Source organism: Bos indicus, chromosome 9 (genome assembly GCF_029378745.1).
Source record: "Bos indicus isolate NIAB-ARS_2022 breed Sahiwal x Tharparkar chromosome 9, NIAB-ARS_B.indTharparkar_mat_pri_1.0, whole genome shotgun sequence".
NCBI classification, from domain to species: Eukaryota; Metazoa; Chordata; class Mammalia; order Artiodactyla; family Bovidae; genus Bos; species Bos indicus.
The window spans coordinates 92,557,982-92,578,517 of NC_091768.1; the positions used below are offsets into that span (position 1 = coordinate 92,557,982).

The window sequence follows — 20,536 nt, forward strand, 5'->3', positions numbered from 1 at the left end:
AAACCTTCACCTCTTTGAAAGATTAGTTCAAATAAGACCTCTGATGGAAGCTTTCTTACCTTGGCATAGTTTAGCCAGGTGTAGCCTGGTGCTAAAAGGAGTTGTAGATCAGGGATCGATATTGGCACCAGGGGGCAGCAATCTGTTCATTTTCCCAGCTAAGGAGGCGTGGTTCTCCAAGGAGTTTGCCTTCTGACATGTGCCTTAAACAGTGAACTGAAATTCAACAGGAAGAAAGAGATAAGAGTTTTCTAGGCAAGGGGAGCAGCCAGTTCAAAGACAGAATCACAAAATCACACAGCTGTGAGGGAGCAGCAAGCAAGTATCGGGGTGGAGACTAGAGAGCTAGGCCAGACCCAGATCACAGAGGGGCTTTTTTAATTTCCTGGGGCTGCTGTAACAAACTACCACAAGTTGGAAGTTTAAACCACAAAAAGTTGTCCTGCGCTGCTGGTGGCTGACACCTTCCTCTCTCCTTAGCTTGAAGCTGCGTGATTCCAACCTCAGCCTCCATCTTCACTCAGCCTTCTTCTCTCTGTGTGTCTTTGTCGTCTCCTTTTCTGTCTCTTATGAAGACAGCCCATCTTCATATTTAAAAGGCCCATCCTATCCAGGATAATCTCATCTCAGATGTGTGTGCATGCTCAGTCGTTCAGTCGTGTGTACTCTTTTGTGACTGCATGTACTGTAGCTCCCCAGGCTCCTCTGTCCATGGCGTTTTCCTGACAAGGAAACTGGAGAGGGTTGCCATTTCCTCCTCCAGGGTATCTTCCCAACCCAGGGATCGAACCCATGTCTCCTGCATAGGCAGGCGGATTCTTTACTGATGAGCCACCTGGGAAGCCCCAATCTCATCTCAGATACTTCCCTTTATTATACCAGCGAAGACGCTTATTCCAAATCAAGTCACATTCTGACATTCCAGGTGGACCTATCCTTTGGGGAGACACAATTTAATCCACTATAGCCTTGTGGGAAAAATGACAGATGTGGATCTGAGCCTGCATTCAAGGACCACAGATTCAGGTTTCAGGTGGTTAACATCAGTGAGTGGGGGCCGAGGTGCCTGCTGTGACCAGCCTCATCTGAGAGGAGCAGCCGCTGCTCAGCTCCTGAAGGAATGTGGGCCAACACTGTCACATCACTTCAAGTTTTGAAGAAAACTCAGATTTCTAGAATTTTACCTAAAATCTCATTTTAAAATTTGGAAACAAATCGAAGTGAAAACAAAACCAAGACTGACATCACAGTATGAGTGCAAGAAATGAGTCTGTTGCCTGGGGATGGCCCATGGATGCTTGGTTTACAAGAGTCACTGTAATAGATGATCAGCCCCATAGAAGTGTGAAACACAGCGAGCAGGGTACAGGCCCCAGGTGGCTTCACGAGAAGACAATCTTGGTGTCAGAGTGGAGGATGGATCAGAGGGACTGAGTCTCAAAGCCAGAAGGCAAAGTAGGAGGTCATTGCAGTAGGCCAGGAGAGGCTACCGGAGAAGGCAATGGCACCCCACTCCAGTACTCTTGCCTGGAAAATCCCATGGATGGAGGAGCCTGGTGGGCTGCAGTCCATGGGGTCACTAGGAGTTGGACACAACTGAGCGACTTTACTTTCACTTTTCACTTTCATGCATTGGAGAAGGAAATGGCAACCCACTCCAGTGTTCTTGCCTGGAGAATCCCAGGGACGAGGGAGCCTAGTGGGCTGCTGTCTATTTTGTCACACAGAGTTGGACACGACTGAAGCGACTTAGCAGCAGTAGCAGCAGCAGGAGAGGCTACATTCAGTTAACTCAAGGATTGGCAGTCTAAATGCACCACTGAGGCTCTATGAACACTTATTGAATGATCCAGAAATTAGCTGGCACTTAAAATAACTAGGATGTATGAAATAGTAAAACCCAAGGAGACAAAAATGTTTTCCTATAGAGTTAAAATATCAAAGAACTCTTTTTTCTCTTTTTTAAGAACTAGATCTATCGACAACCATTCTGCTTTCATTTTCAAATGAAAAATATAACCGCATACACAACTAATTAAATTAATATAGCTTATTATGACAAAAATAATTTTCTTTTAACTTTGTGGACAGCACCACATTTTATATTAAGCTGCTAATACTCATAACCATATGATATCAAAATCAGCCAAGCTTGAAAAATTATTGTCTCTGACATTCCCCATGATCAAAGCAACCCCAATTATAATATTATATTAACCAAGCTAAAAAATAGGATTACAATTTCTAACCTTTCTGAATGGTAATTAGTCATCTAACTATGTATCCACATTTATTTGATATATTTGCATAGTTAATTAATTATGATTTATTTAAAAGTATTCCATTTGTAAAACTTTGCTCTCCTTAGCCTACAAATCAAATTGTCAAGGGATAAATTTAATTTTAAAATATCTTTTAAAAATCGTGTTAAGATATGTTTAAGTCATAGGAAAAGAAAGTGCTAAAAATATGTGATTTTTCTCTTTTGAAAAAATTAAACTTTTAAGAAGAGATGGGGCTGAGTTTGAGGAAGCTAATAACTTAAATGCAAATGAAGTCTCCTTCCGAACAATTGAGTAAATGATGAACTAGAAAATACAGTGTCCCTAAACAGTGCTGGGTGTACACCCAAAGAGAAAGCTTTCAAATCTTTAGGATCTATTAGGCTGTAGTACATCAGTGCATGAGTTAAATTACATGATCTCGAACACTCAGAGAGACGCATCCCCACTGAGTCACTCAAGGTGAATCAAGGTCAAACTACTACAGAGCATAGATTAAAAGGTTAAAAACCATTTAAAATGAGTACCACAAATTAAAATGGATGTGTACCTACATGAACTTAACTGACCAGGTGAAAAATTCAATTATTCAGTTGTTTATAAATATCAAAATATCTGGATGGAGAAAGCTTCCAGATTTGACCTGGATTTTCTGGACTGTGTGAATGTATCTGTACAAGTTTAATTTCTGGGACTTCTGATCAAGGCTGTGGCATCCACAGATGCAGAGAACTCCACTACTACTTATAATGCACAGAAATTGTCACCAAAACTACTCCTAAATATTAACAAAGAAATTTACGATGAAAATAGAAAACTTCAGGTAGCAAAATGAAGTGGCACAGTAAGCAAAGAAGTGGGACGCAGGTTCCAGTGTGGAAACTCACCTCAGGACCTACAGGTCAGGAAAGAGGCCCCACGCACACCCAAGAGATGATCCAGGCTCCCTTCCCAGAGGAAGAAGCTGTGACATCACTATTCTATCAATAAGAACTGAAAGATCTTTGCTTGTAATCCTGGAAGACCAGTTCATACCTTACTGTGGGAGGAAACAATTGCCTTGAGAGTGGAACCTGAATTTGTGCTGAAAGGCAATAAAACATGGAGCCATGAATTAATATAAACACGGTTCATAAACAGGGAAACTTTTAGGATCTTGGTAGAGACACTGAAAAATGTTTCACGGAAAGTAGAACTCAATTTTTGGGTTTCCCTTAAGACTGAGAGATAAACTTTCATAGGGAAATTTCTAATACAGTCAAGGTTTTGTACAAAGCAAGACAATCCACAGACATTAAATTAGTTACCATCTCAATTATTAGGAATAAAGGAGCAATAGCTACATAAAGAGAAATTATTCCAGCTTATTTTTAAAAGTAATTGAACTACATCTGAGGCATTATCTGTAAAGACTAAAAGAACTAAAATATACTTTTAGCAGTAATATTACTGTAAGACTGTTGTGTCCATTGAAGGATAAAGAAAATGAATATTTATATTTGAGTCATTGAGAACCAAGGATTTCAATGTGGGAAAAAATGATACAGATATGAGCTCAATGAGGCTAAGTAGAAACTCTATAATTATGGATTTGAACTAGAAATAGTTCAAATGTAAAGTTCAGTACAAAGTCTTGATAGATTTATCTACTTCTTGTCCAGTCACCGAGTCATGTCCAACTCTTTGGGACCCCATGAGCCGCAGCATGCCAGGCTTTTCTGTCCTTCACTGTCTCCCAGAATTTGCTCAAACTCATGTCCATTGAATCAGTGATGCCACCCAATCGTCTCATCCTCTGCTTCCCCCTTCTTCTCTTGCCCTCAGTCTCTCCCAGCATCAGGATCTTTTCCAATGAGTCAGCTCTTCACTATGCTAGTAACACACACACACACACACACACACACCAAAAAGCAAAAACAGTCATGAGGGTGGGAAGGGTCCAAATAGCAATGGGCAATGAACATCTCTTGGTTCAGGTTGTGGTTTTAAATACCATTCACTAAACAAAGAAGCCACAAATCCATGGATAAGTGCTTAGGTTCTGGAACAGGAAGTTTTTAAGAGCCCGGACTACCTTGTCATACCCGAAATCAAGGGAATTATCAAAGACTCTAAGTTACATGTCAAAGCGACTTAAAAGCCGAGTTGAGAAAGTTCCCACAGGTCAGAGATGGGACACTTTGAAGACCAAGAAAGACAGCAGCATATCAAATATTTCTAAATGCATGGGTTCGTGAAGGTATTAAAAGGAAGCACTTCCTTTGTCATCTTTTGAAGCGGTTGGGGCACCAACTCATTTGAAAACTCTTAAATAAAAGAAAAAAGTCAAATATTTTTACATTCTTATCCTTTCTGTTTGAACTGTACCTGGGGTAACCAAATAATTGATGAAGAAAATTTCTGTCTCTAGGAGGATTGGTTTCAAGCTTATGAATACAAAAGGAATAATAATATTAAAACAGTTATTTGGAAATTCAACTTGAGTGAATTTAGGCAATTTTAGGACTTCCCAAGTGGCACTAGTGGTAAAGACCCGCCTGCAAATGCAGGAGACAGAAGAGACATGGGTTCAGGAAGATCCCCTGGAGAAGGGTATGGCAACCCACTCCAGCATCCCTGCCTGGAGAATTCCATGGACAGAGGAGCCTAGTGGGCTAGAGTGTCACAAAGAGCTGGACAAAACTGAAATGACTTAGCACATAGCACAGGCATTTTTATCACTAGCTGGTAACATCAAAAAAAGAAATTCAACCAGGCATTATGAATCTCTTCATGGTATATAACATTATAAAATATTTTTGCCAAACAAAATAATGAATATGATCAGGTTTCTAGGTCTAACTACCAATTTTCAGGAAATGGTATATAGAAGAGTATTTAAAATAGTAAATAATTGCATGAATTAATAAAAGATAAGTAAAACAACATAATAAAGATAAAACTGAAGCAATGAACCCAACAACAGTTTAAAAAAAATGGGAATAGTATGAATAACTAAAATTTAAAGTATCAGAGAATAGTATGAATGACTAAAATAGATAAACATATGACTTTCAAGAAAAATATACATTGGTGCAATGTACTCAAGGAGAAACAGAAGACTGAGTAGAAAAATAATTATTAAAGAAATGGATTAAAAGCCAAAATCCTACCCTGTCCTTTCCCAGGGCAGTGATAAGACAAAGGCCTGGGAAGTTTTAGAAGAAAGTGTTATGGAAACTTTACAAGTGCTCTCTCTTTTATAAAAGCAATTTTATGCTAGTATAATCTTGATAATCAAACAACAAAATAAATTATAGACATACCTTATTTTGAAATGATGTAAAAATACTAAGTAAAATATTAGAAAATTGACTATCCGGGTTATAGAAAAAATTGTTAGGACCAACTATGGTTTATTTAAGGAATTCAATAATTTTTTTTAAAAGATTAGACATCTCTAAATATTATTCACAGTACTAATAAATTCAGATTAAAGCCAATATAACTGTCTCAATGATTAGAGAAAAATTATTTTAGAAAAATTATTCTATAAAAGTCCTTTATGATGAAAGCTCTTATTAAGCTACGAACATGAAATAGAGTTCTTAAGCTAAAGGAGGGCATCTAAAAAAAAGTTATAATGATCCTCACACTTACATAACTTAAAAGAATTTCCATTAATGTGCTTTATAAAACAAGGATGGTCATTATAGTCATCCAACCTTGTTCTCATGGAACTAACCAACAAGATAATAAAAGAAATAGAGACATCCCTGGAGGTCCAGCGGTTAAAACTCCAGGCTTCCACAGGGACATGGGTTCGATACCTGGTCAGGGAACATGCCATTCAGTGCTGCCACCTAAAATAATAATAATAATAAATAAATAGATGAATAAATTCTTATTAAAAAAGGTAATAAAGAAATCAACTACAATTTACAGGATTATAAAGAAGAAGGCAGACTGCAAATGATGATCTACATATGTGATCCAAGAGAACCAACTGACAGAATATTACAGCTATTAATATAAAAGATTTTAGGAACGTTAGTATATAAAAATTAACACAGAGAACTCATAGATTTTCTATTTCTAAAATATAATCGATTTTAAAACCCTATTCACGGTGGCAATGAAATTTGTGAGGTAGCCAGGAACAAATTTAGCAAAAGATATGTTCAATTGTTATGAAGAAATTTTACTCTGTTGCAGAACATTGAAATAGATTTAAAGTAATAAATATATCGTTTTCATGAATGAGAAGACTCACAATAATGAAGATACCATTTCCCTACCAAATAAAATTTGAAATTGAATGCAGTTGGAATTAAAATCCCATCACTAAGTTTTTAGAGTTTGTGAAGGAGATTCAAAGCTTAAAATGGAAGAAAAAAAAAATTGAAAACGAAGTGAAGTGAAGTGAAAGTCGCTGAGTTGTGTCTGACTCTTTGCAACTATAGAGTCCATGGAATTTGAAAACTATCTAAGATAATTCTAAAAACAAAATTAAACAATGGAAATAGGCACAAACAAAGGAAAGATAACTATTCTATAAGGTACCAAGATAATATAAAGCTTAATTTAAAATATGGTGTAATATAAAGCAATATAAAATGATATGCTTTTTGAATAAGAAAAAAATTGCTGAATAGTACAGAATATAATGTCTAATGGCAGATTTGTCTTATGTGGGAACTTATGTGAAAGGTGATATTACAACTCAGTGGGCAGAAAATAGACTGTTAATATGTGATAAGGCAATAAATGGCTCTCAGTATGGAAAAAATAGACGTGACTCCCTTTCTCACCATATTACATACAAATGAATTCTGTGTGGATTAAATGCCTAAAAGAGAAAACCAAAAATTTGAAACTAGTAGAAGAAAATACAGGTGGTAGTTTTATCAACTGAGAATAAAAAAATGGATGTCTTAACCAAGGAGATTTATACATTTGACCACATCACAATTAAAGCTCTAATTTATGCAGTAATAAACACAAACCTGTAGTTAAAGGTATGTGAAAACTGAAAAAAATTTAACATATATTAATTATATATTATATATATAATTTATTGTTTTATTATTTATGTTTATCATTATACATAATATAATAATGATATATAATATATATATTATATATAATAGTGGCTTTCCTGGTGGCTCAGATGGTAAAGCATCTGCCTGCAATGCAGGAGACCCAGGTTCAATCCCTGAGTCAGGAAGATACCCTGGAGAAGGAAATGGCAACCCACTTCAGTACTCTTGCCTGGAAAATCCCACGGACAGACAAACCTGATAGGTTACAATCCATGGGGTCGCAAAGAGTTGGACATGACTGAGCAACTTCACTTTATTTAATGATATATAATTAATATCTTTAATATAAGGAAGATAGGAGGAAATTCTAGAAATCTATAAGAAAGAGAAAACTCTCTAGAAAACTAAACACATGAAATTGGACAGCTATGAGAAGAGGAAATTAAATTGGTTAAAACACCAATAAAAGGAAATCTAGCTTTATTAATAATTGGAGAAATACAAACTGAAGAAACAAAGTACCATTTCTGGCTCATTTGATTTGCAAAAATTAAAATGCCAGAGTCTATTGAGTTGGCATTAAGGAAAAGGAACTCCTCCAAACTGATAATTCTTAAAACCACCCTGAAAAGCCATCGAGTAGTACATAGTCATCTGGAATATTTTTACACTATACCTAGCAACTCTGCTAGGTACCTGCTTTAAAGAAACTCTCAGTCATGTATCTAAGAAGATATGTACAAGAAGTTTGTTGCAGCTTTTTTTTTTTTAAAGGATTAAAATATAAACTATCTCATGTCTACAACTAGGAGAATGTATGCTGCTGCTGCTAAGTCGTGTGACCCCATAGATGGCAGCCCACCAGGCTCCTCCGTCCCTGGGATTCTCCAGGCAAGAACACTGGAGTGGGTTTTCCGTTTCCTTCTCCAATGCATGCATGCATGCTAAGACGCTTCAGTCGTGTCTGACTCTATGCGACCCTATGGTCAGCAGCCCACCAGGTTCCTCTGTCGACAGGATTCTCCAGGCAAGAATACTGGAGTGGGTTGCCATTTCCTCCTCCAAGAGAACATATAAAAGGCACTTAATTCTGAACTATGTTCGCTATTATAATTCTGGGTATTATCTTTATGATTCTTAATGGCATTCATCTCTTGCCCTGAGTTTTGTCATTGATTTAGGGTACAAAATTTTGTGACCTCCCCATCCTCAGTGATTTTCTGTGATTGCATTTCTGTATGTTTTTATGGATGCTTGACTAGGAAAAAAATGGACCAGATATTTAAAATAACAAAGCTTGGTTTTGGAGGATGGCCCTCAATAACAAATGAAAACTCAGGAGAAAGAAGAAACTTAGAGCTGAATGGAAGAGGATGTGACTGAAGAAGGCTTTGGGGTGGTGAGTGATTGGAGTTCATGGGACCTGGAGAATATGAAGGGGGCTGTGAACCAGTTTAAAAACCAGACGCTGTATCCGTCCAGTACTAAGTTCTAGGTCAAATTTTCTGGCTGAAATTAAAAAAATGATTGAGCAAATATTTTATTAAAAAATGTTATCTTCATTAAAATATTTTTATAAGCATACACAGCCTTTTTAATACAGTCTTGTTGTTGACTTTGGGGCATGGATGCTATGAGACTATCTTCTTCTTTTATGATTATATGTTAATTACATATTCTGATTACATTACACAGCAATTACATATTCCCTTGCTTCAGCCTTTCCAAAGGCAGTGGTTTAGATGATCTTGAAGTAGTCTTTCATAAATTATCACTTAATAAAAGAAAAGACGCGTAGCCAATTATAATTAAGTGTTCAAGAGCTAACATTTTTTTTTTTTTCTTTGTGAAAATAAGTTCTGGGAAATTTGTGCAGCCTCGTGTTCTGAGAGACTAAAAAACCTGATAGCAACTGAAAAATGACATTGTTAAATAAATGAGGTGCAAAATTTGATTTACCTAATATTGTTACAGTCTGGTGGGGAAAATCCACAATATTCTTCATCCTGTCACTTACAAATTAAAAAAGTATCCATTGTTTACTTAGTCCTAAAGTGCTGTGGCTGTTAGCACAGTTGTAGAAGCTGGGGTTGGCCCAAGCGGTTCCATGTTGGGGCACATGTGAGTACTGCACGCCTGAACACACATGCTAACATATTTATGTCTACTTCTGGAGGACAGGTGTGATTTCTGTGTGTGTGCCATGACATGAATATTAGTTACAATGAGTTACAGTTTAAGGTGCCTGGTGATACTCTTCTGCTCACCTCTCTTGAATAGTTTACAAACTTTCACTTATGTGCAAATTTAGGACTCTCTATCATGCAGATCATTTCGGAGAAAATTTTAAACTTTTGGTAATTGCTCTACTAAATCATTATTTAGGTTTATGTCACTGCATCCATTCGGTTTTGGGTCACTTAGGAAGGTGGAATAGAAGGGCCATTCAGGTTCAGGTTTAGTTTAAGCAAAATTAATTATCTGTCTAGTGGTTTATCTGGATTGTGTTGGACCTGTTAATTAAATTTCAGCAGTATAGAGTTAGCCAAGTAAATGATGGAGGGATAATTTTGGAAACGGACAATATGGTATTCCTGAATATTCTAGTAGAACCCTCAGGAGAGTTAGTGTGGTTAGTCTTAAGTTTTCACTTCTGGTTTTTAGCTTTTGTCTGTATAGTCACAGAAATGAATTATTTGATTATTCTGTGATGCCAGCCACAGTGCTTTTGTGTGGGCTACCCGGGTGGCTCAGAGGGTAAAGCGTCTGCCTGCAATGCGGGAGGCCCAGGTTCAATCCCTAGGTCAGGAAGATCCCCTGGAGAAGGAAATGGCAACCCACTCCAGTATCCTTGCCTGGAAAATCCATGGACAGAGAAGCCTGGTAGGCTACAGTCCATGGGGTCGCAAAGAGTTGGACACAACTGAGCGACTTCACTTGGTTACTTGGTTGAGCAGGTTAGGCATACAGGGAACCAGATTCAACAGACTGAGTTCCTGTGAATCCTGGCTTTGCTCTCACCAGCTGGCTAACATTGGGTAAAATTCCAACCTTCCTGAGCCTCAGTTTCCACAGCCACACAATGGGATGATCATCACACTCATAAGGTGATTCCAAGGATACATTAAGATAGTATACATCAATTCCTGGGCACGGTGCAGTGTAAATGCATAAAACATAATAGTTAGTGTTACTCAAAGTCCCTGCTGTGTAACAGGATTTTCTGCTCACATCTTTCATGAGATAACCAGGAGGCTTGTAATTGGTTTCTTGCTTGTTGCCCACTTAAACCTGGCTGCAAATTCGAATCACTTTTGAAGCTTTAAAACAATATCAATGTCGTATTTACTTCAAAATCATTTGGATAAGAATTTTGGCACTTGGCCTGGGTGTCATTTTTTTTCTTAAATTATCCTGAAATGATTCTAAATAGGAGCCAGGGTTGAAAGCCACTGACCAATGAAGTCTTTCTGAAAAAAAAAAAATTCAACTTCTGGCTGAGTGGAGATGCAGGAGTGGGAATAGAGGGATTTATCTCTTCATTTTTATCAAGAAGCACCTAGAAATATAGCCCATAACCCTGCTTCCATTTTCTCACTTCCCATTTTCTTTTGTAGCTGTTGTGGTTAGGTTTCTACCCTCACCAGGGCACACATTACTGTTGGCTTTCTCGTTGCAGGGTCTGCTTACTTATGTGGTTGACAACATCTTCCTTCCTTGCGTCTTCCTCCTTGTCTTTAATATCAGTCTTGTCTGTTCCCATTCAATTTCTCCTGATTGGTCTTTCTAATTTCCTTCATGGACTCTTCTTCCTTTGTCTATCCCTATCAATACCAGATGCTGATAATCCCAAAGGTTTTATTCTTGACCCTCTTCCCTCCTCAAGCTTCATGTTCTCCATCAGCAATCTCAACCATGCCCATGGTTTCACCCTAATGGTGATGAACTCCAAACCATTTCTCATTCAGAACTTTGTCCTGAACTCTAGACATTGAATTACCAAGTTTGCTGTTGTTTTTGTGACGCATGTAGAATAGTTCCTAGCACATAGGATGGACTTACTTATTTTTAAAATTAAATTAATCTACCAATGGATGGCCTATAAGGTTAGTACCAGACTAAGAGATTTGGATTTCATCCTGGATGCAATGAGAAATCACTGGAAATTTTTAAAGCAGCAAACTGAAATGATGACATATGGTTTTTTTGGAAAGATTCACTCTAGCCATATTTCAAGAGGTGGAAAACAGAGGAGACAGATCATAAAAAAGATGAGATAAGAAGATGGCAAAACTGATATTCATTGAGTTGATACAATGTGCCAGGTAAACAGTACTGAGCTATATACTTTACATGTATTATCTTATTCAATGCATATACTAGCCTTGAAACAGGTTTTATTGTCCTGTTCACTTCTCTAATAGGAAAACTGAGGATTAGAGAGGGATGTAATACTTTGCATGGCAGCATTAAGTGAGTTACATTGGAGCATGAATCTAAGAAAAATATTGCATAGCTGGGAACTATGGAGATGGAGGTGAAACTTTTGGAGATGGAGGTGAAAGGGAGAACACATATTCAAATGGGAACAGAATTTGGTGCCATTAACTAAGGGCTGATATGGAAGGGGAGGATGGTGGTTCATCTCTATGTTGCCATCTTGAGCACATCCATTGGTCTCGGTAGACTTATGGACCCAAAGCTTCCATCCCATTAAATTATCTGCTCCTAGGCAGATCTCATCATTTCATATAAATTTGCATTTGACATTTTTGGATTTACTATCCCCTGCTTTCACTTTGATGTGATCAATTCTTTCCTCTATTTATTCAAGTAATATACATCATGCCCACACTTCAAGATTGGTATCTCAAGTTTTGCCTCTTCCATGTCACTTAAAAATTAATTTTAGCCCAAACAAAATCTCCATTCCTTAAAGTGTATTACCTGCATCCAAAAATTTAGGCAGTGATCAGGGGTGGTAGAACCAAATGTTTAAGTGTATGAATTTAGGAGTGAGAAAGACCATTGATTCAAATTAATTGCTGATGACTTTGGCAAATTATTTAACTGTTCTTTATTATTAACTGTTTTGGGCTGAGCTTTCTTAGCTATAAAACAAGTATTTCAATGGCATGAATATAAAGTACTGTGTGTGTATAAATTACAGTGAACATTAAATAAAGTAATGCATGTATAATGCTTGGCCCCTTGACCGACACATAGTAAGCACTTACTAAATACTGGCTAATATTGCCTTTATCATTAAATGCTTATATTTATCTCTATGTTCTCCCAGTGTTCTGTTTTACACTTGCATGCTCTGGCTTCCCAGGAACAATATAATTATCTCAAGGGCAGGAAAGTGTTCAACACATCTGGCAAATTACTAAATAGTCAATAAATGCTGAATGAATGTATGATTGCACAACTTCTTTTGCTTTTCTTTCAGTGTTTAGCATAATATCAGACCATGCTAAATACTTAATAAACACTATTTGAGTATTTTAAAATTACTATTCAAAAACAATGAACAGTATGATCTTAATTAAATATAAATCCAAGTACACTGTAACCAGAGGAATTTTCTCTAAGTTTCATAGCAGCAGAACATTATGATGATGTCCTTTCTTGGTATCACTTGTATCTGTGTGAATATCTTCATCGAGAATTTCACATTTTCTTTGTATATGTGTCATTGTGGGGACTACAAGGATGGAGCCTGTTAGTTTATGAAGAGGATACAGCAGAATTCATTCCTGTCTCCTCTCTTCCTTCCTTCTTTCTTCCTTCCCTCCTGCTCTCCCTCCCTTCCACCACTCTTTTCATCTCTCCCTCTTTTCTTCCTTTCTTCATTCCTCAAATGGATATCACACGCCTACTGTTTTCAAGATACGTGCCAGCACTGGAAATCCAAAGAGGAATATGAAGATTCAAAGAGGAAGAAGACTCAGTCATCATCTCAAGGAGCTTATAATTAGGCAGAGGGGGAGATAGACAGTAAATAGATAATACAGACCAATAAGAAGAAAACAGGGTTATGGGGCAAACCTGAGGATCGCAAACTTAAGGTTCATCACACCATTTCCTGTCATCTTAGATGTATCCAAGACACAATTGAGCACACTAAGTGAATGTGGAAACACATAACTGTGACCCTCAGTCTAGAAGACATAGTGCAAAATTAGGCTGCAGCATCTTTTCTGACATTACGTATTTGATTTCATTGATACATAGAACACAATTACTTGAAACACATGTCCACAAAAGTCCATAAAAATCAAGTGATCTTTCAGTATATAACAAAGGTAAAGGGTTACTGTCATCACTCTATGAATCACCTCATTATCAATATTTTAGATTTTTGAAGTAAAATAATGCCATCAGGTAATTAAGCCATTCTTTGGTTTTTAATACCAATGTTTCATAGGTAGGACTCCAGAGTATTTCCGGATATCATTCTTCACTTCATAACTACATTGATATAAATAGTTCTCTTCACAGGAGGGGTGACTGTGGGTGGTGACATTTGTCACTCTGATATTAACTTAAAGCATAGCACAAATGGATAAATATAGAGGTAGCAAGACAAAAATTACAAAATGTATAACAACATTTCATTTGTATGTTACAATTCATGGTCCACCATATTTACTTCATATTTGATGCTTTAATTTGTGACATTAAACAAATGTCCCCATAAATTCATAAATATGTTTCATAATGTTATTGCTAGGGAATACTTCACAATGTATCGGACTTGTTACAAATGAACAGCTACATATGTCTTGTGTTGTCATCCATGTGACAAGCTACAAACTTGGTATCACTACAGTAGCCATTTATGGGAAATAGAATAATTATGCCTCTGTTGTAAATTACAAGAAGATTTCTCATTGGAACCATAGGCTATTAATAAGAGTTGCACTCATTACAGATTTATCAGGTTTGCATTTCTGCTGTGAGTTGGCATTTATGTATTTGTAAATTCATTTGCATAAGAAATTGAGAGCAATTGATGAGTCTAATGGAAGAAGAGCTTTCAAATCTTGTGAAGTTGTTTGTCTTGTGAAGATAGACCAGTCCTAAATCTTGCCCAAGTCAGAGTCTTAATGAGTTTCCCTTGGACTCCTTCTGTGCAAAGGCTCTAGAACAAGATTGCCAGGATCTGAACCTTGACCTATCTTTGGATAGCAATAAGATTTTTTTTTTTTAAATATATATGTAAATATATATTTGAGCAGAGAAGTGTTTATTGCAGTACCAAGCAAGGGTAACAGGGGGCTCTTGCTCAAACTCCCTGAATTCCCCAGCAATATGATCTTGATCAAGTTGATCAAGTTCTCTTTGACCTTCTCTTTCTTCAGCTGCATACTGGAATAATAAATACTATCCACCTTGTAGCTTTGTGCTAAAAATTAAATGGGGGAAAAAAATGGCCCTTTACAAGGGCTTGGCACACAATAGGTGCTCCATAAATTTTAACTACTGGCACACCATGGGTGCTCAATTAATTTTAAATACACATACATTTTAATTTTAAAAATGGAGATATAATTGATACATAACATTAGATTAGTTTTAGGTATAAAACCTAATGGTTTATTGCATGTATTTATTGTGGAATGCTTTCCACAATAATTTTAGTAAACATTCATCATCAGACAAGAGTTTGAATTTTTTTCTCATGATAAGAACTTTTCAGACTCACTCCCTTAGCAAGTTTCAAATATACAATGCAATATTGGTAGCTATCATCACCACGCTATGCCCGGCACCCTCAGGGCATCGCATAGCTGGGAGTTTGTACCTTTGACCACCTTCACCCATTTTGCCGGATCCTGACCCTTCCTCTGGCAATCACTAATCTGTTCTCTGTGTCTAGGAATTCTATTTTTTTTTAAAGTTCCACATGTAAGTGAGATTATACAAGGATTTGTCTTTGTCTGCCTGACCTGTTTCGCATAGCATAATGTTTCAAGATCCACTCCTCATGCTGTCACAAATAGCAGAGTTTTCTTCTTTTTATGGTCGAATATATACGTATACATACTACATTCTCTTTGTCCATTTATTTGTCAGTGGACACTGAGGTTGTTTCCACGTCTTGGCTATTATAAGTTAGGTTGCAATTAACACGGAAGGGCAGATACCTCTTTGAGACAATGATCTCTTTTCCTTTAGATAAATACCCAGAAGTTGAATTGTTGGGCCACATGGTAGGTCTATTTTCAGTTTTTGGAGGAATCTCCATACTATTTTTCATAGTGATGCACCAATTTACATTTCCACGAACAGTGCAACCTTATAATCTTTAACAGTGATATAAATACAATGATTGGATTTGACCTCTTGATGCTCATTCTGGTAGTCTTAATCACATCCTTAGGTTTAAAATGAAAATTTATTTGTCTAATAGAGTAATTTGATGGTATAGAGGTGAACGCTCTGATTAGTTTTATAAAAATGTCTCAAGAGATGGCAAGTAATTTCATACACACACAACAGCTTTGATTTTCTGTGATCATGTAGACATGAGATGGTCTGGTGGAAAGCATATTGTCGTAGAAGACAGTTCTGCATCTTTATGTAATCTCTTTTTTTCAAGCAGCTTTGTGATAATCCACTTACCCACTCAGATATGTCCAGTATAAAATAAGGGTACTAGACTAGTTTATCTTTCATGGTTCCTTTAGTCTCTGACGTCTTGTGAACTAAGAAATGTGTTAGAAAATCCAGGTAGATTTGCAGTTGCAGAAAGCCCATATTTGTGGAAGTTTTCTTTTCTACGGTGGTGTAATGGTATATTTGCACTAACTGGTTTTTATCCATACATTTGCAGCATTACTTATTTCAGGAGAGTTAAGAAAATCCTTCATACCAGAAATAGTCAAAATTAGAGCTTACTTAAAATAATTAAATAACAGTTCTGTGTTTTGCCATTGTGTTTATATTTAGGATAAAATAGCTACATAATCTATATAATAATTTGAAACTAACGATGGTTGAATCACCTAATACTCCTTGATACCAATGCAAATTAATTTGAAATTTAACTCCATTTGTTGGAGCCCTAGCATCTCCAGGCACTTGTATTAGATCTCCTCCAGGAAATAATTTAAAAACATTCTAACATCAAATCCTTCTTGACTTTGGGGACGACATCTCAAAGTGCAAGAATTTTTCATATTGGATCATAAATCTACTCCATAGGAATTTGATCTCCTTAGATTCTAGCTTTTGCCGTGTGCTTCTAAAAACAATTATACTAATAAACAATGTCTAAGCAGGGGACGAACTGAAGTAGCAAGTACATTAGATGTCAAAACAGGATTTTTTTTCTTGTCAAAGAGGGAGACACCTCTCTGGCATTCACCATTATGAAACACAAGATTAATGCAGTTCTCAATAAGAAGGCTAAGTGCATAAACTAAAAAAGCACAGCCATTATCCATCTCAATGGATATGCCTCCCACTTATGAATCCCAAGAATACATAAAAAATACATGATGTTATTAGGTGGTGGAAGCTGGCAATATATTGTCCATAACTTATTTATATAAGGCCGTCCTGAGAAGAAGTGTTTAACTCTGCTGGCTGGGCAGATAGGAGCTGGAACTTGAGCCGCTGTTTACTGAGAGTCAGAGGGGAGCCAACAAGCTCTCCTTGAAAACAGATGAAACGCAAGGCGTCTTAACACTTCTGTCCTTATCTTCTGGACCAGTTCTCAGTTTTCTTTTAAGCTTCTACTGATCTCGCAAAACAAGGGTCCTCTTACTTTGTCTAAATATTGCTCTCAGTTGCTTATCTCATTAGTGGATTTATTACAGTAATAAATGCCACTTAAATTAGGCTGCAGCCAATCATGGAGTTATTTCACGGGAGGACCACCATCCCAGTTAATGTAGTTTGTGGCCTGGTTTGTGTTTCCATGGGACTAGGATGGCTTGGATTTCCCCAGTCAGGGGTCTCTAGAGAGGGCATCTCTTAGCAATAGGTTGTACAGTCACGTAGGGAGGTCCACTGGCCTCCGTATGAAATTTAATAGAAACAAATTTCAGCTGTAGGAAGGGAACTTTTGAATCTGGATGTTCTGAGATCCTGGGCCCCTAACAGACAGAAAGCCACGGCCACTTGTGGGACGTGAATTCATTCGGTCATTGCGACAATTCATGGTGACAGCCTCTGTTGTCTGTGTCTACATTCTGAAGACTGTCTCCATGACGACCTTTCAAGTTTGTCTAGAGGAAACCACTTTCACCATTTTTTCCCCCAAAGAGAAAATGTATTCCTTTCAAAATAAAGACTTTAATCAAATAGTGAATTGAATTTTTATTTAAGTGATCAAAACAATGAGTGAGTGAGGCCAAAATTGTGTTTATAAAAATTGCTGTGTTTCTCTGGAGAACCAGACTCAGAGCTGACTCTCAGTGTTCATCCCTCTTTCGGTGGAGACTCAAAGACTTCCCCATCAGGACTTAAGAGGCTGTCATTGAACTTGAACCATGCAAATGCTCTCCCAATATATTTGGTAGAGATGGCACATGTCATTTAAGGTCATCAATTTATAGGGAAGTTAGATCATCTTTTTGCCTGGGATACTACACAATTGATTTCTCAAAGGTCACCAATGAACTCCTTCAAGTGAACTGAATTTAAAATTTAGTTTAACCTTAAAGCACATTGCAGTTCAATGGTCTAAATCGGAGATTGACAACTAAAATTCTGAACCCTGCTTCTCTGGTATATTGGTGACAGGAGTGACTTCATGGATGCCCAGTGTTAGCAATGGGCTGAAAACTCTTGCTCTTGATCATGTGTTCTTTCCTTGTACATGATGTAGGATATATTTATATACATGTAAATAAGCCTGGAGAATTTTAAGGTTATTGGATTTCATAACTTAGTGTAACGTATTCTAATCAGCTAATTAGAATACGGTTTCCCTGCTGAGTCTGGTTGCACTAGGGTAGGCAATCTTAACCAAGAGTACGCAGATGAAGCATCTATTTATGAATCCATGGGTGCAGACCCCATCCAGAGAAATTCTAATTTAGACTTAGGACACTGGAAAGTATCTATATATTTTATTTTAATTTATTTTATTGAAGTATAGTTGAACTGCAATGTTGTTATTAATTTTTGTTGTACAGCAAAGTGATTCAGCTACACTAATACATATATGTATATCCACATTCTTTTTTATATTTTTTTCTATTCTGGTTTATCACAGGATATTGGATCTAGTTCTCTGTGCTATACAGTAGGATCTTGTTCTTTCTTCATCCTATATATAATAGTATCTGTGAATCCCAAACTCCCAAATTATCTCCCTCTACCCGGCAACCACAAGTCTGTTCTCTGTCTGTGAGGCTCTTTCTGGTTAGTTCATTTGCGTTGTGATTTAGATTCCACATATAAGTGATATCATATGGTATCTGTCTTTCTCTTTCTGATTTACTTCACTTAGTATCATAATATCTAGGTTCATCCATATTGCTGCCATTTCATTCTTTTTTAGTTGCATTAAATGCATTTAATTGCATTTCGTTCTTCATTCATGGCATTATTTCATTCCTTTTTAAGGGCTAAGTAGTATGGAACATATATTTTTGACCACATTCCCTGGTGATTAAAAAAGCAAACAATAGAACCACACACATATAGGTACATATGTATATAAACTTATGCATACACTTAAATAGGTATCTTTCGCCTAACAATATACTGTGGAAGTCAGACAGTATCAATACACATTGTCAGTTTATTCTTTTTGATGGTTGCTCTGACTCATTAACTTGAAGCACATTTTAAGTGCTAGTTTCTTTACTTCTTTGTGCCTCAATTTATTTTTTATAATCAGTAAAGTGAGAGTAAATAGCACCTGCCCTACAATGTTTTAAGGATTAAATGTGTTAATATACATAAAAGCCTTAGAAGTATATCTGGAAGCTAAGAGGCATGATAAAGGAGTTTGATATTATCATCACTATTATTTTTAACCACAATCTGACAGTATTTTTAAGACGTATTTAAATGTCTAAAGAGAGTTTGTTGTGTCTTCCCATAATGGCAATTGTGTAAGTATCAGATAACTTTTCCCAAACTTTTGTATGAGGTTCCATTTCGAATTTAATTTTAAATGGACTAACGGAAGAATTAGGTGGACAATGGGAGGATTACACGTCCCCTAGGAGGCAGGAGAACTTGGTTCTCATTTCAATCTGCTGCTGGAAGTGTGTGACTTTGGACAAGTCAGAGAGAAATCCTGGGACTGAAGTTCTTCACGGAGAAAATGAAGGTGTTGGAAGAAGTGATCTCTAAGGTTTCAACAGCATAAACTGTGACTTGGTGTCATGGAAACAAAGAGAGGGTGGGCACGTGCAGTCTAAGTTTTCCCCAGACTGTAAGCCCTGAAGGAAGGTAGCTCACGCCTTATCCAGAGTGAAAGTCACAATGCCTATAGTGCAACACTTTGCTCAGAGTAAATGTTCAAAACATTCTGTTGAAAAAACTGTTTAATAAAGGATAATCAAAATGCAAAATGAATATCAGATACAAAGTGAGTCTTCATATCCATTTCTTCTTTCTTCAAAAAAATTTTTTGGAACTTCTCAGGTGGCGTTGGTGGTAAAGAATCTGCCTGCCAATGCAGGAGACATTAGAGATGAGGGTTTGACCCCTGGGTCGGGATGATTCCCCTGGAGGCAGGCATGGCAGCCCACTCCAGTATTCTTGCTTGGAGAATCGCAAGGATGAGGTGCCTGGAGGACTACACTCCACAGGTCTCAGAGAGTCAGACATGACTGAAGAGACTGAGCATGCAGTGCTCACATGCATATGAAAATGGAATCACTTTGCTGCACATCTGAAACATTGTAAATCAACTAAATTTCAATTTTAAAAAAGAATTCATACCTACTTATTTTTTTCAACTGATTATCTGAGTTCCTCTGTAGGAGTCTCTCTAGAAATTTGACTGAAATGTATTTCTTATCTTTCTTTTCTTTTTTTAAAATTTATTTATTTTAATTAGAGGCTAATTACTTTACAATATTGTATTGGTTTTTCCATACATCAACATGAATCCGCCACAGGTGTACACGTGTTCCCCATCCTGAACCCCCCTCCCACCTCCCTCCCCATACCATCCCTCTGGGTCATCCCAGTGCACCAGCCCCAAGCATCCTGTATCCTGCATCAAACCTGGACTGGCGATTCATTTCTTATATG

The 20,536-nt window shown here is 37.0% G+C and overlaps 1 non-coding gene across 1 annotated transcript; it reads left to right on the forward strand.

Moving 5' to 3' along the window:
• The first annotated feature begins 7,416 nt into the window (after positions 1–7,416).
• TRNAC-GCA (transfer RNA cysteine (anticodon GCA)) lies at positions 7,417–7,489 on the forward strand. Its single transcript has one exon. It is a non-coding gene; the product is annotated as a tRNA-Cys (tRNA).
• Positions 7,490–20,536: the final 13,047 nt, after the last annotated feature.